Raw genomic sequence first — 27,582 nt, 5'->3', positions numbered from 1 at the left:
ACAAGTAAGAAATGCCTTGGCTTGCTGCTCAAATTATTTATATGACTCAAGGATCCACAGAGCCCTCATAAGCCTCATAAATAAGCTCAGAAAAAAAAAAACTGATACATTTTTCTTCATGCTAAGCCTGAATTTCACTAACACATAGAATTATTTTATGATCCAATCAGTCCAAGTGTAGGTGTTTCAGTAGATAGGCAGATATAACATACAGTTGATTTCCTTCCACAGATTAAAAAAAAAACAACTCATAAATCTGAATGAAAACTAATTTTTGTTTTTAGTAGAACTGAAAATAATAATATTAGTAATAATGATTACAATTTGGTAGAATTTTCCTCATAAGATGTTCATTTTCCCAATGATAGCAAAGGATGCTTATCAAGGGAAATAGGTCCCACTTCTACACTCCGGAATTACTTTTCTCCTTTGCATTTGTAAATGGATATACCCAAAACTTCAGTTCCTATGCCACAAATAAGCATGATCTCTCCAGGTGCCACCTTCCAGTTAGCCCAGGGCAAAACACTAAAGTGGACAAAGTACTCCAGTTTTCTGTTTTTCTTTTTCACTGTCATCTAAGCTTCAGCCCTGGCTTCCTAAGGTTCCAGTGTCATGCTCTACCCTCATCTGCCCTGCTTGAGCACTGAACTGACCTTCATAGAACAGTGAGCCCAAAGCTGGGGGTCAGAAGCCTTGGCCATGTCACTAGCTGGTTTGTCATGCATTAGATGTGTCACCAGTTTCTCTCTATGGAGTGGAAATAATATCTACGTTACCAGGACAGATAAGGACTGACATTATATATGTGGAAACATGTTTGAAAGCTGTAAAGCACAAAATAAATATAAATATTTAAACACCCTGAAATAACTTATGCTAACTGCCTGGTTCAATAGATATGAATTTGCTAAAAAATTATTTTTAATAAATGTTACTTTCATTTCCCCCTCTTTGGTATTGTCTCAGCTAGTGTTGAAGGACCCATTGCCTCTCTCACATTAGAAACAATTTCTGTGTAAAACATCCCAAATCACTAAGGGCACATTTGACTCACGTATGCATTGTAGACTAGGGGCTTGTCTCAATAGTCCTTGGAATCCAATACTAGTAGAAGAATCATGGATTTTGGAATTAGGCATACTTGGAATTACATCTCAGGTCAGTCACTTAGAAATTCTATGACCTTGGGCAGGTAACTTAATCTCCTTGGGCTCCATTTCTTCAACTGTAAAACAGAAATAGCAATGCCTATGTGGAAGGAGCCTGACACTAGTAAATATAAATACATAAAATAGTTTTCATTCATTTAATTTGGAATGTGTGGAAAATTCTAGCAAACAATAGTCTTGTAAATAAAACTGTGCTTAGTGTGGAGTAAGCAAGTTCACTCTATGGAGAAAAAAAATAAATGAAGTGATTTTATGTTGATGTAATCTTTTGAAGTTTGTGAAGTACTCTCCCTTGAATCTTCTTCATCTAGGTTGGTATGACTCTGTGAGGAAAGGAACAGGTTGTATTCTCTCAGTTATGCAGAAGTAACTGAAATTAGATTATGTGCCTTGGCTAAAGTTGCAGAAGAAAATCATAGGAATGAGGAAGCTAAGTCTGGTGCTAAGAGCCTCAAATTAAATAATTTTGATCCAAGATCTTCCATTATTTTCTCAATTAAAGGCCAGTTTCTGTAACGAGTTTCCAAATCTCTTCGGGTTCCTCAATAGATGATTTCCCTGATTTCTTCCCCTACCTGTGAATAGATAGATAGATAGATAGATAGATAGATAGATAGACAGACAGACAGACAGACAGATAGATCTATCTGTTAATGCTTTGATGTGACCTTCAGTGAGGGAGAGTAAAGAGAGAAATTTCAGGGAAAGCTGGGTGTGTTGACTCATGCCTGTAATCCCAGCACTTTCGGAGGGCAATGCAGGAGGATTACTTGAGGCCAGAAGTTCAAGAACAGCCTGAACAACAGAGCAAGACTGAATATCTACAAAAAGAAAATAATTTAAAATTATCTGGGCATGGTGGTGTGCACCTATAGTCCCAGCTACTCAGAAGGTTGAGGCAAGAGAATGGATCACTTGAGCCCAAGAGTTCAAGGCTGAAGTGAGCTATGATCACTCCACTGCACTCCAACCCGGGCAACAGAGCAAGATCCTGTTTCCAATAAATAAATAAATAAATAAATAAATAAGAAAAAGAAAAGAAATTGCAGGAAGAGTTTATAATAAAGTACCCTAGTTGAAAGAGTTTCTGTTCTTCATAGTTCTACCAGATCTAATTAAAAACTTACCTCTCCTTTCTTTCTGTCACCTCTTTTCACTTCTTTTTTTAATTACAAGACTCTTGGTCATCATTAGAGTCTTTGCTAGCTCTAAAAGTATATGTTTTACCACTTTTTTTTCTTTGTGCCCTCTTGTAAACAGGAAAAAAAAAAAAAAACCAAAAAACCCAAAACACTAGAAATATTTTCTGGTTTGGACTCTTTCTTCACATCAATTAAAAATAAATACGAGTTACTTGGTATGCAGCCATGATCTTGCTTTATGCAAAGATTAGATGTTGCTGTTGAAAAAAAAAATGCTTTTGCCAAATTCAGACCTCTTCAATACTCATGTATTCACTTCTAAATCAAACCCAAGTTATGTGGTTCTCAAAGTTGTACATGGAAAAACCCCATTTTCTTCAAGCGAGTCAGCTGTCTGTAAGATTATTCATAATGTTTCCAGGACTGAAATAATAAATTGTTTGGTTTAATTTTACAGCTACATGGCAAACTGTGAAATTAAATTGCAAAATGTCTCTGTGAGCTAATTTAAATTTTTAAAACTAACCTACAACTGACATAAACATATAATCCCCTTAGTTCCAAGGCAATATATAGTTTTTCTGGTTAATTCACAAATAGATGCTCTTGTTTTAAAAAGGCAATGCAGTTACATGCAGAAGAACTAAACAGACAATAGTGGCCAGAACCTGAAATTTTATGTGTTCCTTGGGAAAGTCAGTCTCTAGGGTTATCAAGTGCAGCTGTTGGTGCTGGTAGAAATATAACATAGTAGGATATAACATTCAGGAAACATGGGGGTAAACGAGAGCCAGCTAGCCAGGACAGCATTTGAAATTGGGAGATCCAATAGAAGTTAAGGGGGTGACTCGACTGGCAGCAAAGCAGAATGTCAGGAATTGCAGGCAGGCAGGTGGGAAGGGAGCTCCAGGCAAATCTGTATACAAGTAACAGAGTCCCAGACATTAGAAAGAGGCAGACTAAAGTCCCCTGTGGAAGAATATTCTAGAGGAGCAAGTTCCAAGGCTGGGATTCAGACAAGAAAGCAAGAGTAGGGTAAATGTGGGAAGAGAACCATGACTGAGGAATAAGGCAGAAGGCCAATTATTTTATTTGATCTACAAGGTCAGGGTCAAACTAGCAGCAGATGTGATTTGATCCTGTGTCCCCAAATAGAAGGCTTTACACACTCTAAACCCTCCCATGCACGGTCAAATTCCCAGTTCTAGATCCCGGCTCAGCCTGCCTGCCAAGTGACTTAGCTAGAGAAGAGGGGGTTGGGGCTGTGCAGAGGAAAGACCTGGTAAGAATTCTATCATTTTTCCACAATTACTGAAACATTGAAGGAGTAAAAGCCTCACATGCCCAACACTTCCACTAGCATTTGATACCATATGTCAAGGATAGCTCGTACAATATCTAGTATTCTCATCTACCTGAGCATTTAGCATCCCACCTGAAATACATGTGATCGTAAGAAGCACCAATAGTTAATGTTTTACTTTGGTTACACAACCTGATAATACTGTATAAAGGAAAGAATGTGCAACTGAATCTCCAAAGGCAACCTTTGTGTCATGGGCCTGCTAGGACTGACTGTGGCTTCTTTGCTACCACCCAGCTTTGCTCTTGTCATGTGTAGTCTGGCACGATGAGCTCACAGGCTCCTTTCAGCTCCAGCTTTCTAAATTTTTATTCCAAACTCCAAGGGATGAACACTGCTAAAGAACCCAAGGATTGTTCTTCTAGAAAGTGCCAGTGGCATTCATAACATTGAATACTTACATGAAAACCCAAAAACTCTTTTGGCTCTAAGCAGTTTCAGAAAGTAATTACAGTCTATTAAGTAAATAGCTTACATTTCAAGTGCACTTATGCAACTGTATTAAGAGACCATAATAAAGAACTATTACAGTTCTATTGAGCCAACTAACAGGTACATAATTGAGCTTTCGTTCTTCTATTTTTTTTTTACAAAGAAGAGAAAATTAATACTTTAAAAAATAGTAAAGTTAAAAAGAGACTATTAAAGCCCTAAAATAATTAGTTGAGACAGGCTTGTCTGTCAACTTGAAGAATGGCTAATAAAAAGTCAGAATGTACAGTCCAAGCTCTCCCAAGCAGTCACATTTGCATTGTATTAAACATTTATGTTTATTAATCTTCAGTGTACAGTATGTACTTTGCAGTGTCCAGTGAAAAATATAAACATCCATGCCTTAGAGATGCAAAATATACCTATGTTGTATAAATTTGTTCAATGGATATTCAGTGAATTATGTGATTTTAGATAATTAAATACTAATATTTAACACAAATTTCAAACTCTAAAAAATTACCTACTTAAAGATTTGATGATAGTTTGGATAAGTTAAGAATTATGATTTAAAATTTGTTTATTCTGTTCTTTTTATAACATATTCGTGATTTTTATAGCAACCTGTCCTCACAGGCATTTTTTTCCTGGTAACTATATGCCACAATGTCCTTGCATAGGTATTAAACTGTGATTCAGATATCTCTGCATTTTCCTTAAAAAGTTGAAAATTAGAAGCTCCCTGCCAGTTGAATGTATACTAATATTTTGTAAAGCAGTCAAGTATACCATATTGAACATAACAACATATTGGATAAATTTTTCAAAGCAGTACCTAGAATAATTTTGTTATTCTTAATTTAGATGTATGCAACATAAACACACACACAAAAGGTGGCCAAAATACTTTTGCCTACCTGGTGGACTAAAGAAAATAATAATGTTCTCTACAGGTATATTAAAATAATACATATCTTATGAATCTCTTGAATATGTAATTAATAAACTGTAAATTTCCAAGCAATGTAATTGCCTAGCTTGCTATTTTCTAAGGTATTTCAGCTTAAATCTTTATGCCTGATCTTCATTTATTTTAATTATGCTATTAGTATTACTTTTATTACATCAAACTTTTTATTCATTTTTGTATATCTTTCATCAGGAAATGTTTAATAGTTTCTCTTCTTTAGCCCTTGAGTGGTTAGACACTGTCATATTAAAGAAGAATGAGCTACTATTCTTACCCTTGATGTTCTCACACCCAGTCATGGCTTGATTTTGTAATTCCTCCATCTCTTATCATAATTTCCTTTTTGACTTTTCTACACATGATCCTATTTAAATTTTTAAGTTAATTTGCATAAAGTTTTTTCCCGCACATTTCACAACATTTCTTGAGGAAATTCATTTCAGGGTATATTGAGATCAAGTATAAAAGTTATTAGGCCATATTTGTAATTTCATGACCATTTTTTACAGAATGCAAAGTCATAGCATCTTTTAAAATTATTTGTGTCATACATTTATGTTATACATGCAATATCTGAGAAAAAATATAAAGTTACTATATAAAGCTTAAAAAGTTTGCATTCTTTTCGCTAGACCTCTAGCTAGACTTCTTTCTTTTATATATTTCTTATATATCTTTTGTATTTCCTCTTTGTTTCTACTCCAGCAGCTCTAACTTCATCCTTTGATTCATAAATACCATTGACTGCTGGTCATGCAATTCAACAATAAATGTTTAACAAAGAAAAAAATGTGTATTAATATGTCACTCAACTTTACCTCATTTTAATATTTGTACATTTAATCAACTGGAAATAAAAATTATACAAATTACAGTCACACATTGCTTAATTATGAGGATATTTTCTGAGAAATGTGTCATTAGGTGATTTCATCCAAATGCAAATATTACAGAGTATACTTACACAAATCTAGAAGGTACAGCCTACTATACACCTAAGCTATATGGTATAGCTCCTACATTACAAACCTGTACAGCATGTTACTCTACTGATATGGTTTGGCTTTGTGTCCGTACCCAAATCTCATCTTGAATTGTAATCCCATAATCGCTATGTGTCGTGGGAGGGACCTGGGGGGAGCTAATTGAATCATGGGGGTGGTTCCCTCCATGCTGTTCTTGTGATAGTGAGTGAGTCATACAGGATCTGATGGCTTTATGAGAGTCTGGCATTTTCCCTGCTTGCATTCATTCCTTCTTCTGCTGCCATGTGAAGAAGGACATGTTTGCTCCCCTTTCCACCATGATTGTAAGTTTCCTGAGGCCATGCTGAACTGTGAGTCAATTAAAACTTTTTTATTTGTAAATTACTCAGGCTCAGGTATGTCTTTATTAGCAGCGTGAGAATGGACTAATACATCTTCTGCATACTGTATGTAATTGTAAAACAATGGTAAGTATTTGTGTATCTAAACATAGAAAAGGTGCAGTAAAAATATGGTATTATAATCTTATGGGACCACCATCCTATATATAGTCTTTCATTGATGGAAACATTGTTATGTGGTGTATGACTGTATTGAACACCTTTAAGGTCTTAAAATAAATGACTCATTGTTTCATACATACATTTGTATTATCCAAATTATTCTTGTTTTTTGAAAATTATTTATTGAGCACTTACTGTGTGCCAGGCACTATTCTAGCCAGTGAATAAAACAGGGAAAAAATACTCTTATAAAGCCTGCAGTCTAGAAAAGAAAGATAAACAATACAAATCAATATACAAAACCTATAAGGTATATGCTTTTATATCATTTCCTGCCATAATCACTTGGATGCTCTACTGAAGCCATACTTGCTTTTTTACTGTGGGGAGAAAAATACAAATTGAAAATGAGTTGCCACCCATGAAGCACACTTCCTAGCAAGGGTACAGACAATCAACATATATGATAGTGGTAACATCCACTATTCTCACTTTTACTCAACTCCAGCCCCCAATTTCGTATGAGTGTTTACCTTGTTAGCCTCACCAAATGGCTTTTGGACTGTTATTTTCTGAAAGGAAGGCAGGAAGAAAAGGGAGTAAAAAAGGAATCTCCTTTGTTTTTAATGCTTTGTAAATTTCAATTTTTTATTAGCAGGTCATTTGTAAAATAGAGTATAAAGAGTTATGTTGGAATATCGTATCTACTAAAGTGATCATTTTATAATTATCATCTTCTTCCTGCTAAAGAATGACCATACTCATATTTATTCCAATATTATCTTTGGAGAAAACTCAACAATGATATCTTCTTACTTTTTCAGTTATCTTATTTTCTTGTATGTGTTGAGTTCATGCCATATACAGGTGTACTAACAGGCCTGCCTTTCTTCAGTGAAAAATTGCACTGTTGTCATGAATTAATAGACTTTATCCTTTGAATACATGAATCCTTCCATCCCACCCAGCTGATCAAATCCTACTATTTTTTTAAGACTAGACTCGACTGACACTCACCCATCCAGGTGGAATGGTTTCACTTTTCCTTTGGATACTCCTGTGTTCAGTATATAATTTTCTCATAGCTGCTGATACAAAAATCTGATATTTAGCTATTTACAAATCTTGATCTCTACCTGACCATCACCTTTGCTAATCAGAATGTCAGAATGGAAGCCCTACAGTGGCAATGACTCTGTCTTGTCTTTGTAGCTTCAAGCAAAAACTACCTGGTCTTTACTAGGTACTTAATAAATGTGGCCTTTATTAGGTACTTAATAAGTGTTTTCTGATTAAATGAATAATGAATCAATGAATAAATGTTGTCTACATGAGATGGTAAATTGACTATCTCTTATTTTTCCCTCTTGCACTTAATAATCATATTTTCAAGACAACTCATTTGATTTAAGCAGGTAGTTTGTGATTGCAGGATAGATCACATGGAACTGAGTCTGTGAGCTAAGTCTCATTCTAACGTTGTTATAAATAAATGAGCTGTACATGGTTACAAAGCATTTATTGAACACCTGCGAGTCCCAAAATATTATGCTATCCCCAAATAATACTGGATTGAAAAGTGACCATGCTTTACACAAAAACAGATTTTATAAAAGACGTTAAGCCCAGGTAAGTGTCCTGGCTATGAGGCTGGTAAACTCCATGAATTATGATGGAAAGGGGAAGCACAGAATAATAAACAACAGGTGCTTTTTTTGAGGAGGAGGAAAGGGTTGGTGCTGGTAGATTCCCAAAAAGGCAGTGGCCTCTTAGGTGAATATCTTTTGAAAACTTTCAGTCCCCCACTATGAGCATTAACGTGGCAGGTCATGGTTCCCAGATAGATGAAAGGAACTTGTAAGATATCTTAAAACATAAAATAATATATTCATATTTATTATTTAGTATACAAAGTACCTTACAGCTATTATATTATTTATCTTCACAAAAAACCCCTTTGTCATCATTGTGTTTTACGGATGAAAAAACAAAGGGTCAGTAATTCGTCCAAGGTCACATACTTCAAAATAAAGTTAATATTTGAATGCAAGCACACTTACACCAAGTTGTTAGTACATTCCTAGCCACTAACCTGCTCTCAAAATATATCAGGAAAATTTTTCAGATGGTGAAACTTTATAAATGAAGTTTATAAATAGTTTATAAATCAATAGACCTTATAAATAAAGCTTCACATCCTTTGTAATAATCTTGGAAGACCAAGAGCTGACATCAGACTCACAATGTCCTTGTATGTATTTAATGATGGAAACAAGTCTTCACTTTATAGCATCAGGATAACTAAGCACCATTCAACAAGTGACTATTTAATGGGACAGGTTGAGATCTTTCATACAGAAAAATAATGCTGACTTTTTCTTTCCATCTTATTTTACCATTCAGTAAAAACTGTCATCCTTTGGTACTTCTTATCTAGATATTTTTGTATGCCCCTAATTTTCCCAATATTTCTGTGTGAAATATATGTTCCAGTAAGAGTATATACTAAATAATTAGAATTTATTTAAATAGATTGTTATCTAACTTATGTAAATGGAGATTTTCCTAGGACTTGTTAAGTTTTTTTCTCAAGCAAAATACTGTATTTGCATTGTTGCTAAACAAGTGATGATCAGGAAATAAATATTTTATGTTAATCAAGTCTAAAAGTTGTGTAAAAAATACCTATATGGGGAAGAAAAAGGCATACCATGGCAACTGAAGGAGGTTGAAAATAATTACTCCTTCCTAGGGACAATATTCAGACTCAGTAGCAGGCATTTTGCCAGCCCAGCAGATGGACATATTGAAGCCCCTACTTGTTGGTATGAAATATTAATAGTGAGGGCGTGATTCCAACCTGAAAACATAAAAACAAATTACTTTGGAGGTTAAGGGGATATACCATTACTAATCCATCTCTGAGCTGAATTAGTCTTTAAATATAAAAATGGTTCCCAATAACATGTCTAGCCCAACATTTGAGTTATTTTTAATCAAGGGGGGTTTTGGAGAGACTATAAAAAAAATTATGATTTTCCAAGTTCATGAAATGTGAAATAAGCAGTTTGATGCAGAAGAATATATAGTGGCACAAACATGCTAAAAGTGAACAGAATGCGGATCTAGCCTTTAATGAACTTCAGATGTAGAACCATGTAGTAATTTTACAGATGCAAAAATATTATGTTGTACTTCCTTAATCCTAAACCAATAATCCTTCTCATCCTTGATGTTACAAAGAATTAGTGGTCAAGGTCATGCATAAAATGTTCTGCAATATGGGAAAATAATAAGGGATAATAACCTGTATAAATGTCTCTAAATTTACCACAGAGAGTCTTCCCAAGGTTTTCCAAGAAAGAAAAGCAGAACAGATCAATTATATAAGCAATTTTAGGGGTTAGTGAATTATCTTTCACCTCTCTGGACCCCAATTTCCTCAGAGGGATGTGGATTGCTTTACGTTGACAGAGGTAAGAAGATTCATTGAGAAGAATTCTGCAAATGTAACATTCCCTTTCAAGGTCTACGCTAACGCTTTTAACTGGGACTCAGCACCTGTGAAATCTCTGCCTGGTTTCTTAACCTTTGTCAAGTCATTTAAACTCTCTGGGTCATATCTATAAATCAGACAGAAGAAATACAGGTCCTAACCGTGCTATCCAGGGATTCTAGCAGGAGATTTTTTTAATAATAAATATTAATGGAGGGGTGGAAATAGAGATGGAGAAACATATTCAGTGACTTAAAAAAATAATTATATGTGGTAAGAAGTGTTCTAAAGTAAACTGTATATGGGGAGAAGCATACAGAAAAAAATGAAATACCATATTTTCCTCCCATAGTACTTTACTTCTCAAAACATTTAAAACAGTGCCTATAATAAGAAACTTTATAAAGAATTGAATATAATACAAGCATTTTCTGAGTGTTGATGCCAAAAAACACTTATATTTGGACATATATAAGTAATTTACTTTACAATAAAAATTATTATGAATATATGTTCCCTGACAATATATAAATTTGTATTTTTACATCTGGTCAAAACAGTGTTAAATACCTAAACTGACTATTTTTTTCCCTCTACCAAACTGAATTCTAAATAGGCTTTGGAATTTAGTAATTTTTTTCTTTTTTTTTTATTATTATTATACTTTAAATTTTAGGGTACATGTGCACAATGTACAGGTTAGTTACATATGTATACATGTGCCATGCTGGTGCGCTGCACCCATTAACTCGCCATTTAGCATTAGGTATATCTCCTAATGCTATACCTCCCCCCTCCCCCCACCCCACAACTGTCCCCAGAGTGTGATGTTCCCCTTCCTGTGTCCATGTGTTCTCATTGTTCAATTCCCATCTATGAGTGAGAACATGCAGCGTTTGGTTTTTTGTCCTTGCGATAGTTTACTGAGAATGATGATTTCCAGTTTCATCCATGTGCCTACAAAGGACATGAACTCATCATTTTTTATGGCTGCATAGTATTCCATGGTGTATATGTGCCACATTTTCTTAATCCAGTCTATCATTGTTGGACATTTGGGTTGGTTCCAAGTCTTTGCTATTGTGAATAGTGCCGCAATGAACATACGCGTGCATGTGTCTTTATAGCAGCATGATTTACAGTCCTTTGGGTATATACCCAGTAATGGGATGGCTGGGTCAAATGGTATTTCTACTTCTAGATCCCTGAGGAATCACCACACTGACTTCCACAATGGTTGAACTAGTTTACGTCCCACCAACAGTGTAAAAGTGTTCCTATTTCTCCACATCCTCTCCAGCACCTGTTGTTTCCTGACTTTTTAATGGTTGCCATTCTAACTGGTGTGAGATGGTATCTCATTGTGGTTTTGATTTGCATTTCTCTGACGGCCAGTGATGATGAGCATTTTTTCATGTGTCTTTTGGCTGCATAAATGTCATCTTTTGAGAAGCGTCTGTTCATATCCTTCGCCCACTTTTTGATGGGGTTGTTTGTTTTTTTCTTGTAAATTTGTTTGAGTTCATTATAGATTCTGGATATTAGCCCTTTGTCAGATGAGTAGGTTGTAATCAATGCTTGCTCTCAGAGATCACCAGATACAATCTAGAGAAATAGAAGCAAAAATATTGGCATACAGTCAGCAATTATTCCTGGATGTAAGGCATCCTAATTCTAAACATTCCATGTCATTACACATAGTAACATTGTGGAAATTATAAATAATAGCCCATTAGACTAATTTTTATAACAAAGTCTTAAAGTTATGTAAAAGACAAATGTGGCTTAAGATAGAATTTCCAGGGATGATATCGTATACCACTTCCCAAATGACTTTATCTCTAACAGCTTAGATGGAAATGAAGATATATATTCCGGGAAAATGTGTTGGGTATCTCAAAGTTTATTTGGTAATGATAAGAGGATTGATATAGATGCATGTTTGGATAAAATTATTTTCAAGGTAGAAAAAGTGATACTCACCAACTAATAGAATGTTAAATATTCTGTTTAAATTAATAAATGTTGTAAGTATATATTTGTTTATATTATTTAAAAAAATGAAATACATATATTTTAAGGTTTGAAAGAAAATAATTTTGAATTGTACCAGTTTATTGCTATTAAAGAATGAATGACCAATGAAGACATTATTGTAGATAACAACTTTTTAAGCGCCTGAGAAGAAGAGCTGTGAGTTTTATTGGGAAAATATATTTCTTAAGTAATGCCACAATAACTCATTGCTGTACACACCAGGTGCAAAGAAATGCTAAGGAGGAAGAGAAAGAACTAGAAATTAATGTTCTCTGTAAGATGACAGATTATCAGGTTTAGATGCTGTCTATACCTAAAAGGAGACAATGCCATGAAGTCACTTCTTAATATCTAGTAGGATTTCATTTTAGAACTAATTACATGCTTTCACCCAACAGCCAACATGCTGTGTTAGTTTTCTTAGTTTACACTTTGTAAATTTTGAGCTCAGTTTTCACTTCTATTTTTAAAGATTAGTAGGTAAGTAGTCATATTTGACAATTCAAGGTCACAACCCAAGAAACTGAATCTTTGCAAAGGCATTCTTTATCTGATAGGCTTTCACCCTTTCACTCTAGATTATTATAAGCTAGAAAAAGAATAATAATTTTGTGTTCTAAGCCATGCAAGCAAAACCACCACTGAGAAGGATGTGTGTGCCTCTGTGTGTGTATGTGTATATAAATTCCTATATTGTGTTAATCAAGAAATACAATATAAGGTAAAGTAATTAAAATGCAACTGCTTGCTTATCTTAAAACCCTTATCAGTTGCTGCTTACTAAATGGTACCATCTATGTGTCTAGCGCTTTTGTGTAAGCCATTATATGATTTCATGCTGAAAACCCCCAACAAGGGAGTTATAATTAATTTAGTAGTCAGATGAAGAAAGCAGGTTTCCTTAGTTAGTAGATGGCAGAGCTCAAACTCAAGCCCTTGGCCATTGTCCTTGCCTGGGAGGTACTTATCACTACAAATTTAAACTCAGTGAATGTGCCATCTTTCACTTAGTGGCAGTTGCTTAAATTACAAGTGTCAAAAATAATTACCCTATGAAAAGTGACCCTTGTGTTTCTGAATCAGCTAAGAGACGGTTTGAAGAAAGACCAATATCCTACCCTCATCCTCGAACTTTGGCAAAAGTGATAGGTTCTCCACCAGAGCAAGCATTCTTCTCTCCTGTAACTGCCACTTTCACACTGGGCTATGTGACACAAGTGTGGGCACCCAATACAAAAGATGGATTCTAGGAGGAATGAGTTTATGCTAGAACATTTAAACCACACCTTTCTAAAGGCCCAGGAATAGCAAGATGGACAAGACAAAGAAAGTAACAGACATTGAAGAGCTGGTTTGCAAGATTCCATCGCTTTATTCACTGGCAAGCTGCTTCTCTTTGGTGGAAGCTACCCTTCTCCTACCTCCTGTCAACATGCTCAGCTTCCTCAAAGCCCAGGTCCAAGTGAGCAGGACCCAGTGAGAGGCAAGTTCACCTCCCATGCTCAGTCATCTGAGCTAAGGACCGAGTACTTTTACCTAGGCGGTCAACAGCAAGAATATCTACTCTTATACTTTGCTTTTGCTACAGCATCTTGGATTCACCCCAAAGCCACCGTGCAACTAGTTCAGAACAGGACACAGGATGTCCAACCTCCATATTAGGGATCTGCACAGTGTTCACAGTGGCATATACACAGACAGAAGGAGCCGTCAAGCCCACATCCTTACAACTGAAGCCTGTCTCATTTACCTAACTTTTAAATTATATATGAACACCATTTTAATAAAAATCATTCATATTATACATCAACCACCAATTTTTATTAAAAAGTGATGTGAAATTCGTATATTGCAAAACAAAGGGAAAGTTTACATTTTTTTTAAATTATACTTTAAGTTCTGGTGTACATATGCAGAACATGCAGGTTTGTTACATAGGTATATATGTGCCATGGTGGTTTGCTGCACCCATCAACCCGTCATCTACATTAGGTATTTCTCCTAATGCTATCCCTCCCCTAGCCCCCCACCCCCCAACAGGCCCCGGTGTGTGATGATCCCCTCCCTGTGTCCACGTGTTCTCATTGATCGACTCCCACTCATGAGTGAGAACATGTGGTGTTTGGTTTTCTGTTCTTGTGTTAGTTTGCTGACAATGATGGTTTCCAGTGTCATCCATGTCCCTGCAAAGGACACAAACTCATCCTTTTTTATGGCTGCATAGTATTCCATGGTGTATACGTGCCACATTTTCTTTATTTGGTCTATCATTGATGAGCATTTGGGTTGGTTCCAAGTCTTTGCTACTGTGAACAATGCTGCAATAAACATACAAGTGCATGTGTCTTTATAGTAGAATGCCATCAGAAGGTGAGCAAAGGATATGAACAGACACTCCTCAAAAGAAGACATTTATGCAACCAACAAACATATGAAAAAAAGCTCATCATCACTGGTCATTAGGGAAATCCAAATCAAAACCACAATAGATACCATCTCATGCCAGCTAGAATGGCGATCATTAAAAAGTCAGGAAACAAGAGATGCTGGAGAGGATGTGGAGAAATAGGAATGCTTTTACACTGTTGGTGGGAGTGTAAATTAGTTCAACCATTGTGGAAGACAGTGTGGTGATTCCTTAAGGATCTAGAACTAGAAATACCATTTGACCCAGCAATCCCATTCCTGGGTATATACCCAAAGGATTATAAATTATTCTACTAGAAAGTTTACATTTTCACTTAAAAAACGGGTTTAAAGAAAATGAAATGTTGATTCTTTTCAGCAACAATAGCAACTACAACTGCTTCATAGCAAAAGCAACGGCCACAGCAAAATAGATAAAGAAAGAAAAGAGTTTAAAGGAAAAAAGGGAGCATATGCATCATGAATATTCAATATAAATTAGATACATAATTATGATCTTGATAGAATATAAACAAAAATTTCAGATTTCAGAGAAATCTACTGAGCAAAACCTTTCATACTATAAAATCCAACAGTCAGTAAAAACATTTCCAGATAGTAAAAAAAAAAAGGTTATTTCATTTCTGTATTTTCGATATGAAGCTGTCTAACTACTATAGTTCCATATAAGAATAATTCCATTTTGACATCAGACACCCTTGCAGACACTAACATACTGGGAAAATGGCCTTCATACTTTGTTATTTCAAGAAGAGTGAATTATGGAATAAGCCATTGGCTAAAGAGTCACCTTTTAAAGAATTTGATTGCAACCCCATTAATTTTCTGTAACTCTGCAATACTTTTAAATCACAAGTATTTGTAGTAATAAAATTATATTTATTTTGAATATACAGTTCATGAAAGCACATCAGTTTATGAAAGCACATCAGTTTGATCTGGTGCTCCTTCAATTTCAGCATCTGAAGAATGATAGAGTCATTAAAACTATAGGTTCTAAAAATTGTCTAATTCATTTTCATACTTGACTGGCATCACTTGTTCAAAGACATAGAACTTTTAACCTTGACTATTGCACATAGCCTTTTACACACAAAATAGACACAGAATTGGGCATGATACATTATTTTCTGTTCCTCTGTTCCCTTTTTAACCCTGGTTGCTAGCCACCCACCTACTTGCTCTGATGTCCAGCTGTCCCCAGCCTAGCTAAGTGGGCTCTTCCCTGTCAGCCACGGCCTTTCCTCTCCTCTGAAATGTCCTTGAGTCTAGGATGGTGTGATACTTTTACTCCTGTTCCGATGTTACAGTTAGAAGTTAGCCACTTGCCAGCAGGTAAGAAGAGCTTTTTAGCACAGACATCTCTAAGTCCAGAGCCTTACATTCAGGAAAAAAATTTGAAATGGCAGAAAAACGCTTCAGAAATATAACTTCCAGACACAGAGTAAAAACTTGTTTCCTCGGTTAATAAATTTTGTGGCAATGCAATTTGACATTTACTTCATTGAATTCTGGGAACATGATGTTCTGGCTAGTTGCCACGTAAGAATTATTCTTGCAGTTGGCATCCTCTCTACTTTTCGAAGTTTATCCCCAAAGAGAGACAACTTCATCACAGACAAACATATAGGTCAAGTTTACATGTCAGCAAATAAATATTTTGGAAAACTAATACGCATGCCCACTGTGGTTGTTAGTTTCTAAAAATGAGAACATGTTCTACCCTGTTTTGTTACCCAGTAAATTTTTGTGATACAGCTATACATTGTAAACTGTGCTGACATAATTCAGAACTCCATCTATTAAATATTTGTGACAAACATACGTAGCCACCTCCTCTCTCTTTCCAGTGTTCACATAGACACAACTATAGCTCAGCTATATAGTTCATGCAGACACATTTTTGTGGACCACCTTACCCCATCAATGTGAGATATCATTTCATTGGTCTTAGCTCTTTTCTTGTTACATTCTATGTTCACATCTGCAGCTTCAGTTGTAAAGAGGTTACAATGAAGTATGATAAGGGTAATGATCAAAAGAACCAATTAGGGGACTTGGAGATAATATAAAATGATCATGGGTGTCTTGGTTGCATGTTTTGAAGTCAGAAATGGTAAACTAAGGAAGCCCTTGCTTTTAAGCTTTCTAAAATAAAACAGTTTTGCAAATAATAATATTGGTACTAGGATTAATAGTAGACCTTGAGATCATTTGAGGCAGTTTCTGGCATAATTTAACACCTTTATCACTAATCCTGCTGTTACTGATCGCAGCTGACTCTCACACTGTTTTTTCTCTGCATGATTTATTAGAATTCTTTGATAAGAGCTCTTTGAACCTGGCCTTGTAATTAAGAGTTCTTTAGAAATTATCTATTGTTCTGGAGTATAGTTTCTCAAACTCTCTGGCCTCAGATTCTACATCTGTTAATTGAAGAATTTGAATTTGATGAATTCTGCCTAAAAACACTGTAGCAATTTTTATCATTTACATTGAAAAATAAAAACTAGATCTAACTGACTCCATACTCTTTCAACTGCACCATATTTTTTTTTGGTTTTTTTTTTTTTGGTTTTTTTTTTGAGGCAGAGTCTTGCTCTGTTGCCCAGGCTGGACTGCAGTGGCGCAATCTTGGCTCACTGCAAGCTCCACCTCCCGGGTTCACACCATTCTCCTGCCTCAGCCTCCCGAGTAGCTGGGACTACAGGCACCTGCCACCACGCCTGGCTAATTTTTTGTGTTTTTAGTAGAGACGGGGTTTCACCATGGATGGTCTCAATATCCTGACCTCGTGATCCGCCCGCCTCGGCCTCCCAAAGTGCTGGGATTACAGGCGTGACCATATTGTCTTTTTAATGTAATAATAATAGTAATAATGCCAAAGAAGGAGTATGAAATAACTCCTATCAAACACCCTCTTTGATTGTATTACACTGTCTCATTTAATATTCCCAACAATTAAACAAGGTGAGCACCATTATTACCATCACCGTGTTACTTCTTTTCCAGGTTAAAAGGTCATGTAACTTACCCCAAATCACATATCTAGCTTCCATTCCTACATACTGCAGGTTCTCATTTTTCCTTCATTTCTTCTTAAAGCAGTTTGGCAAAACAAACAAACAAACAAAAAAACCATTGAGATAATGCAAAAGAAAGAGCCTGGCCGGGCATGGTGGCTCCCGCCTGTAATCCCAGCACTTTGGGAGGCCAAGGCGGACGGATCACAAGGTCGGGAGATAGAGACCATCCTGGCTAAGATGGTGAAACCCTGTCTCTACCAAAAATACAAAAAATTAGCTGGGTGTGGTGGCGGGCACCTGTAGTCCCAGCTACTCAGGAGGTTGAGGCAGGAGAATGGCGTGAACCCAGGAGGGAGAGCTTGAAGTGAGCCGAGATCGTGCCACCGCACTCCAGCCTGGGCAACAGAGCGAGACTCCGTCTCAAAAAAAGAAAAAAAAAAAGAGCCTTGAGGACAGAAAAATCACATTTTAATCTTCGTTACTATCTATGTGCCTCTATGGATGTCACATAACTGACTTATTCCTTAGTTTTCTGACCTATAAGATGTTTTATGTAAGCTCAAAGCAGGTAATATATGGGAAAGGGCTTTAGAAATTGCAGGGTACACAGATGTATTATATTACCACACTTATATAGAAAGGACTATCTTCCCTCTTTTGTTTATTAACTTTGAAGATTAACAGAAATCATCAGCAAACTTGTCTTATAATTACACTAGCAATTTCTCTCTGTGGATTCACTCCTTTACTGCTTACCTTTATCTTTATTCTGCATACCTCTATTCTTTAATCAGCAACTATCAAATAAAAGAGTAACCGAGACAGAAAAATAGACTTCCAGAAGTGTGAAGTAGCATATTCCCTATTGTTTATAATAATCACTATCACTTGGGGAGATATCACCTGTGGCGACCAGGTCATCTCTTCCCAAGTGACAGTGATTACTATATTCATAATATTCATAAATTTAGCCTTTCCCTGTTAATAACATCATATATTGTTTTCATCAAATATGTTTTGCAAAGACTAGGGGAAAGTCGCTTTTTAATCAGCTGCTGCCGGTTGCATTTTCCAAAGACAGCTGCAACAATATCTCCTACCATCTCCCATCTCTTGCCACTGCTCCATCAAGAAGGGAAATCTGTTTCTCTTTGCCCTTGAATATGAGTAGAACCTGTGGACTCATTGACCAACAGAATATGGAAGAAGTGATGCTGTGCTGGTTGTAGGCTTCGACCTTAATTGGCCCAATAGCTTATGCTTCCTGCCTCTTGGAAAGTTTGCAATTGAACGCCCATTTTTGGATGCTGCTTCTAGAAACTTAGGCATCATTCTCTGAAAAGCTCAAGCCACTTGGAGAAGGCACAAGTAAACATTCCAGTTCATATTGCTGGCTGGTACCCCAATCATCAGCCAGCTATGGCAGCCAGCCATATGAGTGCACTGTCTTGAATGTCTGAAGTCAGCCTTCAGATGACAGCAGCCACAACCAAAATCTAATTGCAACAACATGGAGGAATCTAAGCTGGAACCACCCAGCTCAGAACTTACCTATGGAGCCATGTGAGATCATCACAAATTGTTGCTTTGAGCCACTAAGTGTTGAGGTGGTTTGTTACACAGCAACAGACAATCAGAACACCAACTGATCTGCTGCAAGACTTTTCCAAATGTAATTGTCGTTCATTCCTTCCTGTGAATCCATTAATAAAATTTGACTGAGACCAGCATGATTTTTAAACTAAATCCTTTAGTAGTTTCCTCATAGTAATGCTGTGTGTTTTTAAAATTCTATAGTTTTAAAATGTAGACATATTTCCATGTGTTTTGGCAATTTACTGTGGAAGTCCGTTCTTCAGAAAAGATGAAATCTGTATGTGAAGACAAAAAAGATTGTTTTACTCACCTATTTGTGTGAGGATTTTGAGATTAAATTTGAATTTATGTTAAAAAGGAATGGATTTTAAAGACTCAGTAAGATGGATTTTCAAATGTCCATTCTCCTACATTTTAAATAACCATGTCAGATACATTGCAGCCAGTTGTCTGTGACTGGTTTCCTCTTTTTGGGAATCTTTTTGTCCTCAAATGAAGTATACATTTCCTCTTTTTCATAATTACAAAAGTAATACATACTAGGTATTAAAAATCCTAGCATAAACTATGATCAAAGTAGAGGTAAGAGTCCTCTGAATAGTCACATCTCAGCTAGTGTTCAATAACCAGGTGTCACTGGCAAGTTATTTCATCTCTCTGTAATTTGGTTTCATGTATAATACCTATACAATGAAGATAATAATAATAGTTTATAAGATTGCTGTGGAATTACATAAAATAGTAAATACAAAGCACTTAGAACAGAGCCTGGAATATAGTAGGTATTCAACAAACGTTAGTTTTAATAACAGTTTGATGTGTGTGTTTCCTTCCAGATTCTATTCTAAGCATGCATAATTATATATATGTGTGTGTGTCATATATATTTAACAAAAAATATAATTATAAATGCTCAGTTTTCAAGTCAGTTTTTGAACTATTCACTATATAATGTGGACATGGTTTTATAACAATAAATAGAAATATGTGTCATTAGTTTTTGTAATCACATCATATTCTAATTTATTAATAATATAATATTTGTGAAGAATATGCAGTGTTCTATTTTATTTTTTAAACACTTTGAGCTAGTATAAAACACTGAAATTAACATCTTTATTTACAAAATAAGCAGAAAAACAGGAAAAATGATCCTGTTAAAATATAAGGAGACTTTTACTCAAGTAGATCAGAATATTTTGCTTATCATTATATGACAAGTATTTTACTGATTCTAAATCTTTATAGACACTAAAAGGCTGCTAATCTACATACAAATAACAGATAATGATGAAACTAATAAAAAAGACCATAAGAACTAGAAAAACCTAAAATCTAAGGATCCCATATTATCAGCTCTCTTAAACAACTTAGTTCAAAAAAACTCCTGAGTGTCTACATTAATACTAAACTCAGCTTGTCACAGACAGAACTTTTATTTTTTATGACAGGTAAAATTCTAATTAAAAAGTAAATACTAAATTCCAAATATGCACACATATCTGAAGAAAGATTTTGCATAAAGGATATCAAATCTTAGGTTCTAAGAAACTGACTGAAACTGAGGTATATTGGCACATGAAAATTTAGATGACCTAAAGGATGAAGTAAAATGTCAAAGAGAGCAGAAACTTGTTTAATCAGTGTAAGTCTGGTAAATTTCGCAAAACTAGACAAACTTGCCTGTCTTGTCTCTTATCTTCAGTCCCTTTAGGCAGAATCTTTGAACACTAACAGTGGTAGAGAGGTTTGTCTTGATGGGGGAGAGGAATGACGGATTTACTTTCAAGAGTTTCCTTAGCCCCTGGTCTTAATTTGCCCTCCAAATAAATATATCATCCTTGCAAAAATATCAAGCTTTCTATGAAAAGACAAATCTGAAGTGTGCTAGCCACCACCTTTCAGCCAGCTGGACATATCTATGCTCATTCATTTGGCAGTTCTGGAGCCTCCACTATTGCTAGATGTTTTGGACATTTTTGCACAATACATCTTTTTACATGAAGTCGTTTATACATATAAATGTGTTAACAGAACCTTTTGATTTGTCAGTGTCATCATATAAGGTCTTCTCTTTCTACAAGTGTTACAAAGACACATAAATGAAAGCTATTCCATGTGGTAGGCTGAATAATGGCCCTGGAAAAAGGTTCATGCCCTAAACCTCAGAACCTGTGAATACGTTACCTTACGTAGCAAAATGGACTCTGAAGATCCGGTTAAGTTAAGGATTCTGAGATGGGGAGATTGTACTGATTTATACATATGGGCCCAGTGTAATCATAGGGTCGTTATGAAAGGGAGGTAGGAGGGCACAGTCAATGAAGGATATGTGACCCAGAAGAAGAAGGAGGGAAGATGTTATGACAGAAGCAAGGCTCATAGTCAGAGAGACAGATTTAAATATGCTACATTGCTTGCTTGAAGGTGGAGGAAGGGACCATGAACCAAAAACTGCAGGTGGCTTGTAGAAGCTAGAAAAGGCAAGGAAATGAATTCACTCTTAGGGCCTCCAGAAGGAATGTAGCCCTGCCAATCCATTTGGTTTTCTAACCTTCAAGCTTTAAACACGCCAGGCTTTAAACTAGTTAATAATAATAATAATAATAAAAAAGACAACTTTTTTGGAGCAAATTTTCACCATTATTATTTTTAAAAAATGGCTATGATGGAGTTTGTGGTTTATATTTTCCAGAATTATACAGCTTTATCTATTTTATTTGCAGAGTAGAAAAGGTGTTCTCTTTGGTCAGGCTTATTCTTAAGAAGTAAAAAGGAGGAGATGAGTCAAACATGCCCAATATGTTGTCTTGATTTTACCAACCGAGTAATTCACACTTTCTCACCAGAGGCATGGGCAGATGATATTTGTGAGATGATGAATGGGTCTCAACTAGCAGTTATGATTCATTAAAGAGCCACAGGGGTCATTTTCATTGTTCCCTGTAAACATTAGCTTAACATGCTACTGTTGCATGAACAACTAAATTGATCCAGGCATGGGAGGAAATGTCAGAAAAGTGAAAGAAGAAACATTTCTCAAATAACTAGATTCTAAGATTGTTACCAACAGACCTCCTATTTAGTCATTTTATTGTTTATAACTCAATATTCAATTCTTTAAATAAAGGACATATTTATAAAATGTACTACCTAAGAATGTTTGACCTGTTGATCATTTTAGTTGCTCATGTGGGGACCTTGTCTATCACTTATGTATTTCCTGATGTCTGGTTAAGAAGGATAGCCATTCACTTTATCTTTTGAGACAATCAACCATATTTTCCACAAACCTTTTGTTTCTAGTTGGTTTCCAACACCCTTCCTGACAATGCTCAGACATTTTTTTCTTTTCTTTTCTTTTCTTTTTTTTTTTTTTTGAGACAGAGTCTCTCTCTGTTGCCCAGGCTGGACTCAGTGGTGCAATCTTGGCTCACTGCAAGTTCCGCCTCCCAGGTTCACGCCATTCTCCTGCCTCAGCCTCCCGAGTAGCTGGTACTACAGGTGCCCACCACCACACCCAGCTAATTTTTTGTATTTTTAGTAGAGACGGTGTTTCACCATGTTAGCCAGGATGGTCTCGATCTCCTGACCTTGTGATCCACCCACCTCAGCCTTCCAAAGTGCTGGGATGACATTTATTTTTTGTCTTCTGAACAGTAGCATGTTATGCTAATGTCTACAAGGAATGTTGAAAGTGCCCCCTGTGGCTCTTTAGTGAATCATGACTGCTGGTTGAGACCTGTGCATCATCTCACAAATATCAGCTGTATTACTTCCTTAAATGTCTTGCTTAGTGTCCCCACTGAAACATCTGCCAGTTCATACAGTCAACATAACTCAATTTCCACATACTGTACTTCCCACAGATCAAACTTTCACTATATGCACAAACTTCCTATCATTTTACCATCCAATTGCCTGGACTTTTGTAAAATGTCAGATAAGAAAAATTCCAGAAGTAGCTTTTGCTGTGTGTTACTCTCCTATTGCTGAATGATAAAATACCACAAATTAGCAGCTTTAAACAACGCCATTTATCAGTCATAGTTACGTAGGTCAGAAGTCAGGCTGGGTGTGACAGGGTTTTCCTCTCAGGGTGTTACAAGGCTGAAATCAAGTTGTGACTGTAGCAGCGGTTCTCATCTGGACTCGGGTCCTCTTCCAAACACACTGGTTAATGGCAGAATCCATTTTCTATGGTCATAAGACTGTGTCCCCACTTTCCTCCTGGCTGTTTATTCATCACTGTTTTCAGCTCCCAGGGGCTTCCCTTCTCATCACCTCTTCAATCGTGGATATTTGCTTTCTTCCAGGCCAGCAGGAACACCTTTGACTTCCCCTTCTGTGACCAGCAAGAGAAAAATCTCTGCTTTTAAAAGTCTCCTGTGATTCTAGTAAACACACCTGGATAATCTCCCTTTCTTAAAGTAAACTGTGCCATATAACATAAACTAATTGTGGGAGTCTAAGTCTTTCATTTCCACAGCCACTGGAATTATTCAGAATCTGTATGACAGAGGAATGAAATCTTGGGGACTATCTTAGAATTTTGCCTGGCAAATACTGTTAGTGATTGCTAGCCAGAGAAATGCCCGATTTTCCTGTCTTTTTTTGTTCTTATTTTTCATTTGGCTCCTTACCTTTGTAAAACTCTATCCAATTGAACTGTCATTCAATGTTTAAAGCCTTCTAAAAACTCTGATAAATATCTGTTAAAATTTTTCGAAAAGTCTAAAGAACTGGTAAAATAAACAGAGTACTAAGAACCAGATATATGTGTGAAAGTGTCAGAATTTCACTTACTAGCTGTTAGAGCAGAGCCAGTAAGCAAGGTAGTTATGGAGCCCTCTTAGTCCATTTCCACTGTAAAATTGGGACAATGATTGTTACCCTCTAGACCATCATCATTGTCTAACGAGTGTATTAACTTTCTTACCACAATGGTAAGGCCAGAGTGGTCAACTAACAATTTCTGTCCTTTGTTTTATTTCTATTTTCTTTCCATTTTGGTTCTGCTTGGTTTGTATTTAAATGCAAAAAATCTCCAATAGAGGAGTCAGATCAGATTTTGTCTTACAGAAAAATGTTACCTTTCCACCAATATGTTATTCTCAATGGGCTTTAGAATCCTCACAATGTATCACCAATACCAGCAGCTTGCCTGGAATTGAAGTGCTATTATAATCTTTTCTGTCTTAAATGCTTATTATGGAAATCACATGGACCCACACATGGATCATTAAAATAATAAGTTACATACTTGGGGCACCCACACTATATACCTTGAGTACTTTAAGTATTGATTATGGGAGGTGACTTATTTGTAATGTTTTTGTCCAATACATTCAATACATTCTGCTTATATAGCTTGGTTCTAAAACTCTCCCATGCCTAGTAGAATAATTTTTAGCTGAATTTCCTCTTTTTCCCTTAGTATATTCTCAGTGATGTGATCAGATTTGTTCCCTAGTTCTCCTTCTCTGCTTTTTTTTAATCTTCGAGTAATTTCTAATTTTAATTAATGACTTAGAAATTCAAGTGCCCCTCAAATTATTCTTGGCTTTGTTTTTTTTTTTTTTTTTTTGTTTTTTTTTTTGGCCCTTATAAACAGGCTTTATTTTAAATTTCAAAGAAAATTAAAGAATTTCGGAATAAATGTACATCTTGTTGCTGTTGACAAGTATTGTATGTGAAGGTGATTTCATTTGAAAGTGATTCCTCTGTGGAAAGGCTTAAGAGGGAAAAATGAAGAAAAGGAGAGCAATTAGAAGTGCACAAGCTAATTTGGAAATTAGGTAATGAGGGAAAATACTGTGGAGAGGGTTTTTGTGTGTTTTGTTGTTTGTTTTCAATTTATATGTTTAGACAAGGATCGCTTCGGTTTTGGGAATGATTATTCTTACTTTGGGAAAGAGTTTGTGAGTTGTAAAATTGCCTAGGGATCAACTTCGGGAGGACTCTGAGGAAACCAGGTTGGCAGTGAATAGTGGTGATGATGTGGCACACAGTTCCGCAGAGAGAAGAACACATAATTAATGGACATTATTCAATTCTGGCAGAAACAGTCACTTAGACAAGCATCTAAACTCTACTCTCAAGTCCAGAATGTCTTGATGGGCAGGTGGGAGATAAGGAGCTTATAAATAGTAAAATCAAGTTGGATTTTGAGTTTACTAGTCTCTTCTCTACCCCTACCCAGGAAAAGTAAATGAAATTTTTACAACTGAACTTCAACTCTTGCTAGGTTTTCCAATTCTCTTTCACAATTTCTTCATTTCGAAAAAAAGAAAAAGCCCTAAATTACTGCTTGTTTTTTCATTCATGAATATAGTTTTGTCACTTAATTGTGCAAGATTTGTGGGCAAGTTATTTCCTTGTAAACACATTGTGGTGCTTTTAAATGACTTTGAGGGTTCCCCTGGAATGTTGAGTAATGTTTTTAAAAATGTTTTAAGCCCATTCTGTCAGTTTTTGCTGTTTCTTTGTTTTACTTTCTGTCATTAAGAATTTGCCTTCTGATGAATACCTTTTAGTTCCCCTCACTTTCACTAAAATGTTGAATTTGATCTTGGCAAATTACCCTTAATTTGTCATTCTTTTGACCACCACACAGAACTAAATCTATTATATTTTATCCTCCTTGAAGTTCTAAGGGAATTTAATCTTGGAAAGTCATTTATCTTCTCCAAATATCTGACACCAACATTTTTGTCCTGATTAAAATTTCTGCCAATCTATATAGAGACAAATGTAGTGCCTTATTATTATTATTATTATCTAGCCTAGTTTTGTTATTTTTGCTTTGTCTACCGTATTCAGCTCATTCTTATTATCATAGTATTTTGCCACATTTTTATTCTTTAAATACGGAATGCCTGCTTACCAAAATTCCATTTACTTTCTTTGTCTGGCAAGTAATTTTATCCTGTATGACTCAAGATTCAAACATTTTGAAACACTCAAATTTGGTAATTTAAGGAGAGGTAATGACAGAACTATTCACAAGAACTCAGACAGTGTTTAAGAGAAACACTTAAATGAATGGTACACTGGCCCAGGGCTACTAGCAGTATAGAGCCACCAGGGGCAAGCAGCAGAAATTAGTGACTATGCTGGAACCCTGAGATAGCTATATGCTGAGGGTTGACAGTATCTACAAACTTCAGTGAAAGATGAAACCAACCACTGCAACCCCATAAGATTTGAATCTGGGGAATAAATACTCCAACATGGCTCTCCTTCCTCTCTAGTTTTTTGGTGGAAATCCCCACTGCTTGAAACCCAACAGGAAGCCAGGAAAATAAGGAAATCCGTGTAGCACCTTCTCTCTATTCTGAGCAGGAAGAGAAGGATAGACAGTGAACATAGAAGGGCAAACTGAGGAAATGCAGCAGAAATATGTTACCATTTATACCACCATCTCAATTCTTTCCTAGAGAGGTTGTGGCTTAGGAGTTGCATATCCCAAATATTTGTGCTTGTTCAATTATTTTCCCTTAAGTTAGGCTCCAAAATAAATACCATTCGATGTCTCTATATTTTGCCAAGCATTCCACACCACTATGGCCTCTGAAATTAGTTTGAAAATATCTATGCATTCCCCATTAAGATGCAACTTGATTTCACCTCTCTGGGAAGCCTTCCATGTACTCCATGCAGAGACTCTGAATATTTGTTGTTTCTTAGGTGCAGTTCTGAGAAGCAGCAGCATCTAAAATATTATCAATGAAACAAATTCAGTCTCTTCCTGTCAACTGAAATTTGGGTACATGGCCTTCTTACTGTGTTTTCCTAGTGATGTTACAAGATGACAAAATATTAGCTCAGGCCTTGTTCTTATAAGCATTGATGCTATAATATTATCTGTTTTATCAATCTCTAGCAATTTATAACAACAGTAAGGAAAATGAATCTAGGAAATTAATTCTTATCTTATTAAGTTTTAATCTTTCTTTTCAAATATAATACATGATAAGTCAGCTTTGCTAATGGTTTTATACTGTCTGTTATAATCTTACCAGTGTGTTCATTCTATTTTTTTCAGTTCTTCTGTACGATTTGAGGGATTATAAAAAGTCTTCACTGACATCAAAAAGTCTCTCCCAGTGGCTTACCATAGTGCCTGAAATTTCCATCTTCAGAGAAACTTTTCTGATATAGGACTTTATCTCAGAAAGTGTTTATTAAGTGGACTTAGCTTACCTAAGAGAGGTAACATGTTGACACATTCAGTGATCAGCTTCAAAGTCATCAGGCAAAAAGAAGGAACCATTGGTGTTTTGATGAAAGTTCCTGTTTAGAGAAGCTAACGGCTTAACCTTCAGCTGATGGAATTAACCCCAGCTTTTATATCCAACATATTTCTAGTTACAGGTAAAGCCAGAGGAGCATAGAGATTGCCTGTAAAAATTTCTAAAGCTGAGCTGAGA

General features: G+C 35.9%; 1 protein-coding gene and 1 long non-coding RNA gene across 8 annotated transcripts in view; one reads left to right on the top strand and one right to left on the bottom strand.

Moving 5' to 3' along the window:
• Window positions 1–27,582, top strand: part of KCNH7 (potassium voltage-gated channel subfamily H member 7) — a 482,617-nt gene that overhangs the window by 274,895 nt on the left and 180,140 nt on the right. The window lies entirely within an intron of this gene.
• On the bottom strand, window positions 10,586–27,151 carry LOC129058010 (uncharacterized). The gene is made up of 3 exons (XR_008522819.2): window positions 26,780–27,151; window positions 19,106–19,425; window positions 10,586–11,669 (listed from the first exon to the last, which is right to left on the bottom strand). It is a non-coding gene; the product is annotated as an uncharacterized LOC129058010 (long non-coding RNA).

The sequence above is a fragment of the Pongo abelii genome, chromosome 11 (assembly GCF_028885655.2).
Source record: "Pongo abelii isolate AG06213 chromosome 11, NHGRI_mPonAbe1-v2.0_pri, whole genome shotgun sequence".
NCBI lineage: Eukaryota > Metazoa > Chordata > Mammalia > Primates > Hominidae > Pongo > Pongo abelii.
This window is presented reverse-complemented; position numbering and strand designations above follow the sequence as displayed.